Genomic DNA, 11,831 nt, shown 5'->3' on the forward strand with positions numbered 1-11,831 from the left:
TCAAAGTCCACATGCTCGAGTTAGTGTCAAGAATTTGAACACTCATATCATCATCATAACACAATAGTAATTTTGACATCTAAAGTATATTAAAGAGATTCAAAGTCAATGCACCATTATAAGAACCCACCAAGTACCAAGTAGGTGAATATGATAGTCGACAGACACAAATCAAAACAAAAGCCAAAGACACAAAAAACAAACGGAAATGCGACTAATCTAGTGAATATGATAATTGTTTTTTACTTTTTTGGATTTTAGTTGTTTTTTAAAGCAAAACAAGTTCAGGAGAAATATCTACAATATATACACAGATAACCTAATGAGATAATTCCCCTCCCCCACACTTGAACCACACAATGCCCCTATTGTGATAATAAAGAACAAAGATAGAAGAAAGGCAAAGGGAAAGAGTACCATACTCGTCACCTAAATCCTCCGTATCATAGCCCTCCTACTGATCCATGACGGGTTGCTCCTGCTTCCATTCTAGCTGATAGTTATAGTACTGGGAGAAGTCCCGCTGGTTGCTACGTCTCGTTCCAACAATGTGTGCGTGAAGGTCCTACATGTTAAGCCTCATGCCAGACATTTGCTTCTCTAATGCCGATAAAGAAGAAAACTAAGCAAACTAGGATTGCATCTGAGCATATCTGGACTGAAGGTCCTACATCTGTGTAAGAAGACGCCCCTCCCAAACCGGTCCAGACAAACTAGCTCCTTCAGTAGGAGCTCTAGAAGAAGCCATATGCTCCATGTCTGGTACGGCCTCTGCCATACCCTCATCAGTAGTGACAACATCATTGGAAGGTATCTAGAAAGTCACTGTCGGTCCATAGTCAAAATCCCTTGGCAGACGATTGATATGATCATTGTGCTGCCTAGACTTCCATTTCCTATTACCCTGCTCCCTCGACTTGAGACCAGCCTTGACCAGCATGCGCTCATCACAAACATAATGCGCATCTGACGCATCCACAACAGCTATTTCTCCTCAGAAACGTCACAAGCCTCCATAATGAGTAGGGAAATCATTCCCCGAAACTAATCATTCATGAAGGTTTGGTCCTTGTGTTCTTGCAAGTTGTGAGAATTATGGCGATCCAATTAGGAGTGGTCTCTCACTTTTGCATCAAGTTGTAGATGTAACATAAATCATATGTGGAGAACTTGTTTAGCACCCCCTTCCCAAAGAATACAACAACAAGTATCTTGTGGGCGAGTCTCAAGGAAGGGTGGTGCAAATTATCATTGTAAAAGGGACTAGGTTAGGGATGAAGTTGGGGTATTTTTGTTATATTTTATGTATTTTGTTTTCTATATTGGAGGCATTGTCCGGGTGAGGTGGTCCAGGGCACGGTCGCGTGCAATATGGCACGGTCGCGTGTCTTTACAGAGCTGGGTGCGCGGTCGTGCATCCTCTGTTTGGTCGCGCCTTTTCCTGTTCGCCTCTCTGACTGCAGGGTAGCTCAAAACAAAGTAAAACTAACTAATACCTCAGGTTGCCTCTCGAGCAACGCCTTGGTTTGAGTCGTTGCCTCAACTTATAGCTTCGCTCTCAATAATTTATCACTCGTCTAGTCAAGAGCTGTATCATCCAGAAATTCCTTGGTGAACCCTTCATGGTAAGGTTTTAGCCTTTGACCATTCACCTTAAAGACATTGTGGTTGTATTTATCAAATAATTCCACTGCACCATGAGGATAAACGTGAGCTACAATATATGGTCCATTTTAACGAGATCTCAATTTTCCATGAAAAAGTTGCAGGCGAGATTAGTAGTGCAGGTTTTATCTCCCACCTTAAATTTCTTTCTCAATATATTCTTATCATGACAAGCCTTCGTCTTTTCCTTGTAGATTACAACGTTCTCATACACATCCATTCCTATCTTCTCTAAGTCATGAATTTGCAGCTTTCTGATCTCACTTGCTGCATCCATCTCCATGTTGCACTTTTGTACCGCCCACGACGCCTTGTGTTCCAGTTCCACTAAAATATGACAAACTTTTACAAACACCAATTTAAGCGGATACATTCCAACAGGTGTCTTATACGCGTTGTGGTAGGCCCATAGAGCATCATTCAATCTCGTACTCCAATCCTCCCTATTTGGAGCCATTGTTTTCTCTAAAATACCTTTAATCTATCTATTGGATACTTCAGCTTGTCCATTAAATAAGGGGTGGTAAGTAGTGGAGACTCTTTGAGTGACGTGATATTTTTGTAAGAGTGAACTCACCGTCTTGTTATAGAAGTGGGTTCCCTTTTCACTTATAATAGCCTTCGGTATCCCGAAACAAGAAAATATATTCTCCATTAACAAACATGTCACCACTTTGGAATCATCAATTCTGGTGGCCTTCTCTTCCACTCATTTGAAAATGTAGTTCACCGCAAGTAAAATATATAGATTCCCACAAGTTCTAGGAAATGGTCCCATAAAGTTAATCCCCAAAAATAAAAAATCTCACAAAAGACTAATGGTGTTTGTGGTATTTCATCTCTCTTCGACATTTTTCCGACCGCTTGGCATCGGTCACAAGCTTTGCAAAAAGTATATGCATCTTGAGAGATGGTAGGCCAATAAAATCTTGTGTCTAACACCTTCCTAGAAGTCTTTTTAGCCCCAAAATGACCCCCCGCATTCATGAGAATGACAAAAAATTAATACAGATAGTAACTCATTTTCCGAGAGACATCGTCGGATAATCTTATCAACACAGTGCCTCCATAGGTAAGGATCATCCCAAACATGCAGTTGATCTTCTCGCTTGATTTTTTCCTTTTGACACTTAGAGTGATTTGGAGGAAATTCATCTCGATCAAGGTAGTTCACCGCATCCACAATCCAAGGCTTGAAGGACTTGAGTTCCAAGAGCTTGAACTCGGGATCAATATGAGGAAAACCATTAGAGTCGATGGCGCGGTCGCGAGTGTCAAGGGTGCGGTCACACCCTTCTCCAGAACTTTTTGTGCGGTTGTGCATGTCAAGGGCGCGGTAGTGCCCCTCTCCAGAACCTGTTACGCGGTCGTGCTTATCAAGGCGTCGTCGCGCCTCTGTCTCAGTATAGACATTATAAAAAGTTTTCTTTGGAAATTCGGCAAGTTTCTGAGTTTTCGGCTCCTTGTCCTCCTGGATGATTCCACTCATATGGTCAGCCACTAGATTCTCGGTTCCCTTCTTATCCATTATTTCCACATCAAACTCACTCAACAATAAGAACCAACGGATGAGTCGTGGCTTAGAATCTTTTTTCTCCATTGAATAGCAAAGTGCCACATGATCTGTATGGATAATCACTTTAGTGCCCAAAAAGTACTGCTGAAATTTCTCAAGGGAAAAAACTACATATAGCAAATCCTTTTTAGTAATGGAGTAGTTCCTTTGAGCTTCATTCAAATTTGTCGAGGCATAGTAAATAACATGCAATTCTCTCCCCACTTTTTGACCAAGAACCGCTCCTATGACTTAGTCACACGATTCCCACATAATCTTAAAAGGAGTGGTCCAATATGGCACTTGAATAAAAGGAGCTTCAGTCAAGTAAGCTTTCAAAGTGTTGAAAGCCTTCTTGCATTCACTGGTCAACTCGATTACTACCTCTTTTTTCAATAAATCGGACAAGGGCGCTTAAATTTTGGAGAAGTCCTTGATAAATCTGCGATAGAACCTCGCGTGACGCAAAATGACCTTACCTATCTAACATTATTAGGATATGGTAGAGACTGGATAACATCAATTTTTGCCTTTTCTACCTCAATTTCCTTGGCCGAAACAATATGGTGCAACACAATCCCTTGCTCAACCATGAAATGGCATTTCTCATAATTAAGCACCAAATTAGTCTTTACACATCTTTGTAGAACAAGAGATAGGTGGTTTAAACAATTATCGTAGTTGTCCCCATGTACTTTGAAGTCATCCATAAGGAATTCAATAAAATCCTCAATGTATTTAGAAAAGATACTCAACATACATCGTTGAAATGTCCTAGGCGCTATACACAGACCATATGGCATCCTGCGGTAAGAAAAAGTACCAAAAGGGCATGTAAATGTGGTTTTCTCCTGATCCTTTGGTGCAATAACAATCTGCAAGTAGCCTGAATAACCATCCAAGAAGCAATAATAGGGTCTACTAGCTAGTCTCTCAAGCATCTGGTCAATGAACGGTAAGGGGGTTTTACATGTATTTTGGACTTTGTTAAAGTAATTTTATTCACATATATTGAATCTTATTGCACATATTGCAATCGTACGTGCACATCTTTGTAACGTAAGTACACATGTATTGTTTTGCATACTTTTCACTTTGTACTTGCACACTTCCACTGAATTCTAATTACATATACTATTATGGTACGTGCACATTAGTTGAATGTAAGTGCACATGAATTCTGTTTTGTCCACTTACACTCCAGAGTTGCACACTCTTACTATACGTGCATATTAGTTCACTTTATGTGTACATTAATTCATTGTATGTGCACATTAGTTGAACTAAGTGCACATGAATTTTGTAGAGTTGTAAACTTTCACCATAGGTGCATATTAGTTCACTGTAAGTGCACCTTACTTGAAAGTACATGTACATTATTAGAAACATCTTCACCAACAATATAACATGTGTTTTTTTGTAGGATTCACTGATGACGCCACTTCAACTCTATCTTTCTCCCATATGAATTCCAGATATTACACACCATCTACTAACGACGATAAGAAAACTAGCGATGGTTCTTTATGCAGATTAAAGAATGCTTAGAATATAGCATACATGGACAACACACTAATAAAAGTTCTACACAATTTTTTATCTTTTTTTATCAATCTATATTTCCAGTACTTCTGCATTTTATATGATGTATTTCTGAATATTCGTCAAATATACATGCACATGTACCAAAAAATATTTGCACATTTTTGAAAAAATACGTTTGAAAGTATCTTAAAGATTTTTTTTGCAAGTGCTTGAGAGGCCAAAAGATAATTACATATAAATATCAAGGTGATAATTAGAAATACATGCACATTTTACATAACTAGATGCACATTCTTCAGACAATAATTGCACAATCCTACCATACCCAATACATATTCATCAAATACCATAAAAACATGTTATGAAAACATATGCACCTTCCCTATAACTAGTTGCACATGCTTCAAATATAACTGCACATCCTATCATATCACTACAGATCCATCTAAAACCACAAAATACATTTTAAACTAACTAAATCTACTAAACTTCAACACAACTCAGTTCCTAGAGCACCAGGCCACTATAAAAAACTTCCATGCCATTCCCGAAGTACGTCTGCATATGCCTCATAACATATAACCACAAGTCAATTTAGTTATAATCATCATACTAGGCATCCTTGTCATGTAATCTTCATAGTTTTCTCCATCAAGGTAATAGTACTCGTGGAGATGTTACTCGTAATTCTCCTCCAAATCAGACACCTTGTACAGGGCCTCCAAAATGCTCATAGTATCACTACAGATCTTTTGTTGTACCTCAACAAGTAGCTCGTCCCTTATCCACATGACCTCTTCCTTTTTTGAGGCAACCCCTTTCCTTTAGCTAAAAATATTTGCACATAATAACATAACTATTTGCATAAAAACTAAAAGACACATGCATAAAAAAATAAAATAGAAACACTTGGAGAAAAAAGTAAAGTCTAAAGTATCTGCACAAATGTGAAAAGTACTTGCACAAAGACTACAAGTAGATGCACAAGGTTATAGTTGTACAAAACTGTAAAGTATCCGCACAAATGCCAAAAGTACTTACACACATACTACAAGTAGATGGACATGGTTAAAGTTTCAAAAACTCTAAAGTATATGCACAAAAACTAAACATAGTCGTACAAATGTCAAAAGTACCTCTACAAAGTGCACAAGAAGTATATCCACAATACATTTGCACATTTTGAAGAAGCACCACATATGTACTAGTTTTTCCATAATAGTACATTACATTGCAAATACATTTGCACAATCATCGAAAGTTTAATATTTTTCGACATAATACCTTGCGATTTAGCTTGTGTTGAATCTTTCTCATGCATATGTTTTGTTATGAGCTCTACTGATGGGCGAAATCTAATATGTCATAACAAGTGGTCATTAGCGTCATTTATAGGTGCATGAGCCATAATTTGGAGCATATTACCGTAATCCGAACTTCGCAGAGCATAGTTGTTAAACGCGAGGATTACGAGCATTTGAGAGAGGAACGAAGAAGAGACTGGCCTAGGGTGCGACCGCGTCCTAGGTGACGTGACCGCGCATTGGCTCTGCAAGGTGGTGCGACCGTGCCCTCATTGGGTCGACCGCACTCTTCTCGGTCTGGTTCCCAGCCCAATTCCTTTTTGCAAGAGTTGTTTGGGCCTTTTACCTAGTTTTGGATAAAGCTTCGGACTGCGATTTTTAGGATTTGTTTCTAGGGTTTCTAGATTTTATTAATAGGGTTAAGAGTTTTGCCTCCTTCCCATTCATTGTTATCCATGATTAATCCATTAATTTAGTTTTACATAGTTTAGAATGAGGAGAGAGTAGTCTCCTTGCTTTGTTCACCAGGTTGAAGCTCGCACCAACGGCTCCACTTCGTCGAGGATAGGCTCTTTGGCTGGTGGGGGTGGTGAAGGGTTTTTCTCCGGGGTTTGATGTCTCGAAGAGTGTACTGAGGCAGTGGTAGTTTGAGGATGTGGAATCACGACCTCCGTAGGTGGTGCTTGTTCGGTGGTGGGTGCATGTGGTGGATTAGTGGATGTGTTGGGTGGTAGGGATTGTAAGAATGTCTGGTACTTCATGTATTGCTCTCATTGTTTTGGAGTAATAGTAAATTGTTTGGCCATTTTTAAATTTTGATGTATCTTGAGAGATTGGGAGTGAAAAATGAGAGAGAGAGAGAGAGAGAGAGAGGGAGGGAGATGAGTGAGGATGGGGTAAGTGGATATGGATCTGGACTGGATTAGGTTTTATATGATAGGTTCTACAGCCAAATGGCAACAGCGAAATTCAGATCAAATTCGGCGCCTCGGAACTCATTAAAGCAGGTGATCGTTTGGGAACTAGGGTGTAATGATTGCCAAGAAAGTAGGCGGCTGTTGTCTCGCTCGGTCCCTATGATTCCATCAGTCCCTATGTTGAGTTCCCTAAAAATCTGCACTCATTATCGTTTTCTGTGTTCTCGGTCACCATACTCTTTCGGTCCCTAAGTTTAGTTCCCATCACACCGCATTTGACATTTACTCTTAAGACTCGGTCCCCATTGTATCAAGGCTCTGTGTCTCAGTTCCCATTCTTAGTAGGATATATTTACTAGATTAAGCACGTAAATTAATTCAAACACACTAAGGTGCTTTATAACTCTTTAAATAAACATGTGCTAAGCATAATTAGGAAGACTCGTTGTCATCTAAGTGAATATTCCCAGGTGATGGTCACATGGATCGGAACACAAAGATCAAGGCTAAGGGAATAACTTATAAACACAAATCATATCTGGGGGATTTATGATATGTTTAAGAAGTGATCATCGTGTTTATTTATCCGGACTTGAAAAAGAGAGCAGGCAAAGGAATCAAATTTTAGCAAGCAATAGTACAATCCTAGAAGGGCCTAACAAGTGTTTATCAATCGACATCAAACAAAACATGCGAGAGACAAAGAACCCTAAGAGTATAGACTAGGTTACCACATAATAGTCCTAAATTCCCAAGTTTAAAAGAAGCATGAATTTTTATGAGTCAAGAAGGAAGGAGCTTACAATGAGAGGGAGATGCTTAATGAAGGGGGATCAATCCAAAGTGTAGCCTTAGTTTGATAAATGGTTCCTTGTTCAGGACCTTGGTGAAAATGTCAGCTATTTATATCCTCAGTTCTATGATGGGTAAGCTCTATGTTCTTCTTCTCCACATGGTCTCAAAGGAAGTGATGACAAATGTCAATGTGCTTAGTTCGAGAGTGGTGCACATGGTTATTTAAGATTGTTTATAGCACTTGTGTTGTCACATCCTATTTCGAGAGAGCCAATAGTAATACCAAAGTCATTGGGTTATTGCTTGAGCCATAGGAGTTGAGCATAACATGAAGCAACTGCTATGTAGTGCGCCTCGGTGGTGGACACGGTATATGAGTTTGGCTTTCAATATCCCCCCAAAACAAGGCAAGGGCAATCTTTTCCAAACACCAACCTAAGAGGCAACATTCCAATAGGTGTCTTATACACGGTGCGGTAGGCCTATAGAGCATCATCAATCTCGTACTTCAATCCTTCCTATTTGGAGCCACTGTTTTCTCTAAAATACCTTTAATCTATCTATTGGATACTTCAGCTTGTCCATTTAATTGGGGGTGGTAAGTAGTGGAGACTCTTTGAGTGACGTCATATTTCATTAAGAGTGCACTCACCGTCTTGTTATAGAAGTGGGTTCCCTTGTCACTTATAATAGCCTTTGGTATTCCGAAACGAGAAAATATATTCTCCTTTAACAAACTTGTCACCACTTTGGAATCATTAGTTATGGTGGCCTTCGCTTCCTCCCATTTGGAAATGTAGTCCACCGCAAGTAAAATATATAGATTCCCACAAGGTTTAGGAAATGGTTCCATAAAGTCAATACCCAAACATCAAAATCCTCACAAAAGACTAATGGTTTTTGTGGCATTTCATCTCTCTTTGATATTTTTCCGACCGTTTGGCATCGGTCGCGGGCTTTGCAAATAGTATACGCATCCCGAGAGGTGGTAGGCCAATAGAAGCCAGAGTCTAACGCCTTCCTAGAAGTCTTTTTATCCTTAAATTGAACCCCGCATTCATGAGAATGACAAAAAAAATTAAGACAGATAGTACCTAATTATCCGGGAGACATCATCGAATAATCTTATCAACACAGTGCCTCAATAGGTAAGGATCATCCCAGACATGCAGTTGATCTTCTCACTTGATTTTGTCCTTTTGAGACATAGAGTAATTTGGAGGAAATTCATCTTGAACAAGGTAGTTCACCACATCCACAATCCAAGGCTTGAAGGAATTGAATTCCAAGAGCTTGAACTCAGGATCAATATGAGGAAAACCATCAGAGTCAGTGGTGCGGTTGAGTGTGTCAAGGGTGCGGTCGCACCCTTCTCCAGAACTTTTTGCGCGGTTGTGCATGTCAAGGGCGCGATAGCGCCCCTCTCCAGAACATGTTGCGCCATCATGTTTATCAAGGAGTCGTCGCACCTCTGTATCAGTATAGACATTATAAAAAGTTTTGTCTGGAAATTCGGCAAGTATCTGAGTTTTCGGTGGCTGGCCATCAGAGTGAAATTCGGCCTAGATGATTCCACTCTGATGGCCAGCCACCAGATTCTCGGTTCCCTTCTTATCCATTATTTCCACATCAAACTCACTCAACAATAAGATCCAACGGATGAGTCGTGGCTTAGAATTTTTTTCGCCAGTAAATAGCGAAGTGCCGCATGATCTGTATGGATAATCACTCTAGTGCCCAATAAGTACTCTTGAAATTTCTCAAGGGGAAAAACCACATATAGCAACTTCTTTTTAGTAGTGGAGTAGTTCCTTTGAGCTTCATTCAAATTAGTCGAGGCATAGTAAATAACATGCATTTCTCTACCCACTTTTTGAACAAGGACCACTCCTACGACATAATCACTTGATTCGCACATGATCTCAAAAGGAGTGGTCCAATCTAGCACTTGAATAATTGGAGCTTCAGCCAAGTGAGCTTTCAAATTGTCGAAAGCCTTCTTGCATTCACTGGTCAACTCGATTGTTACCTCATTATTCAATAAATCGGACAATGGTGCTTAAATTTTGGAGAAGTCCTTGATAAATCTGCGATAGAACCTTGCGTGACCCAGAAATGACCTTACTTCTCTAACATTATTAGGATATGGTAGAGACTGGATAACATCAATTTTCTCCTTTTCGACCTCAATCCCCTTGGCCGAAACAATGTGGCGCAACACAATCCCTTGCTCAACCACGAAATTGCATTTCTCATAATTAAGCATCAAATTAGTGTCTACACATCTTTGTAGAACCAGAGCTAGATGGTCTAAACAATGATCAAAGCTGTCCCCATTTACTGTGAAGTCATCCATAAGGACTTCAATAAAATCCTCAATGTATTTAGAAAAAATACTCACCATACATCGTTGAAAATTTCCAGGTGCTATACACAGAACAAATGGCATCATGTAGTAAGAAAAAGTACCGAAAGGGCATGTAAATGTGGTTTTCTCATAATTCTCTGGTTGAATAACAATCTGAAAGTACCCTGAGTAACCATCCAAGAAGCATTAATAGGGTCTACTAGCTAGTCTCTCAAGCATCTGGTCGATGAACGGTAAGGGAAAATGATCCTTCTTGTTCACTACATTCAGCTTGAGGTAATCAATACAAACTCGCCAACCTGTTTGGGCTCTAATGGGAACTAACTCACCTTGATGGTTCTCAATAACTGTAATACCCCTTCTTAGGGATAACCTGTGCTTGACTCACCCACTGGATATCAGATATCAGAAATATCATACCAGCCTGAAGAAGTTTCAGCACTTCCTTTTTTACCACCTCCATCATTGGTGGTTTCTATCTCCGATGGGGTTGTCAAGAGGGCTTTGATCCTTCATCTAACAGAATTCTATGCATACAGGTGGAAGGAATGATCCTCTAAATATCTACAGTGGTCCACCCAAGAGCTGTAACATTCCTTTTTAGCACCCTTTCCAACCTTTCTTCTTGCTCTTCCGACAACTTGATACATATGATGACAAGGAGAGTATCATTCTCACCGAGGAAGGCATACTTAAGGTGTCCTGGTAGCTAGTGGAGCTCAATTCTTGGTGCATGCTAAACAGAGGGGAGAAGCTTGTCGCCCTCCAAAGTCAGTGACAGGGGCCCACCGGCCAAATACACCTCAGTTGCATCTAAATTTTCTAGCATCCTATGCATATCAGGTGTTAGGTCTAAATATTCCTGAGTTGAGTTATCAATGATACTTTATATGATAGATTTCAATGTGTCTATACTAGATATATTGAAAGAATTTTTCACAATGGAATTTTTCACATCAATAGAACAAAAAGAAGCACCATCCTCAATGGGGTGTTTCATGACATATAAAATATTGAATTTCACAATCTCCCCATTAAACTATAAAGTTAGAGACCCACTTGCTAAATCAATCATTGTACTAGTTTTTCTCATGAAAGGTCTACGTAAGAGTATAGGTGCAGCTTGTCCATCATGGTCGATATCTACACAAACAAATCAGCATGAAAGAACAACTTATCAACCATTACCAGAACATTTTCAACTACTCCTTTGAGATAAACAATGGATCTATTACTAGTTGAATTACCAGTCTGGTTTCATGCAAAGGTCCTAATCCTAGAATCTTATACAGAGAATATGATATCACATTGATAGATGCACCCAAATCAAGCATAGCTCTTTCAAAATGAGTTTCACCTATACAACAGGGAATACTTACCATACCGGGATCGCTTCACTTCTTAGGCATACGCTTTAGAGTACATCAGATACTCATTCACTTACCGTAACCTTATGTTGTCCCTTCAATTTTTGGTTCCTCTTTACCGTTCCTAGTTCATTAAAAGAATTTTCATAACGAGGAATACTCTTAATTAGCTCGAGTACAAGGATTTTTACCTCACACTAACAGAAAGTCTCGGAAAGCTCCTTCTCATTCTTTGGTCTCCTTGTATCTTTCACTGCTTCAGGAAAGGGTGTTGGGGGTTTCAGAGACCCAAATGGTGGAAATTTTGGATGCACG

At 39.6% G+C, this 11,831-nt stretch overlaps 1 pseudogene; it reads right to left on the reverse strand.

Moving 5' to 3' along the window:
* Positions 1-2,623: 2,623 nt before the first annotated feature.
* Positions 2,624-8,962, reverse strand: LOC141249786 (uncharacterized; annotated as a pseudogene).
* Positions 8,963-11,831: the final 2,869 nt, after the last annotated feature.

The sequence above is a fragment of the Phyllobates terribilis genome, unplaced genomic scaffold, assembly GCF_046119375.1.
Source record: "Phyllobates terribilis strain yellow unplaced genomic scaffold, ASM4611937v1 Scaffold_5139__1_contigs__length_53999, whole genome shotgun sequence".
Taxonomy (NCBI): Eukaryota; Metazoa; Chordata; class Amphibia; order Anura; family Dendrobatidae; genus Phyllobates; species Phyllobates terribilis.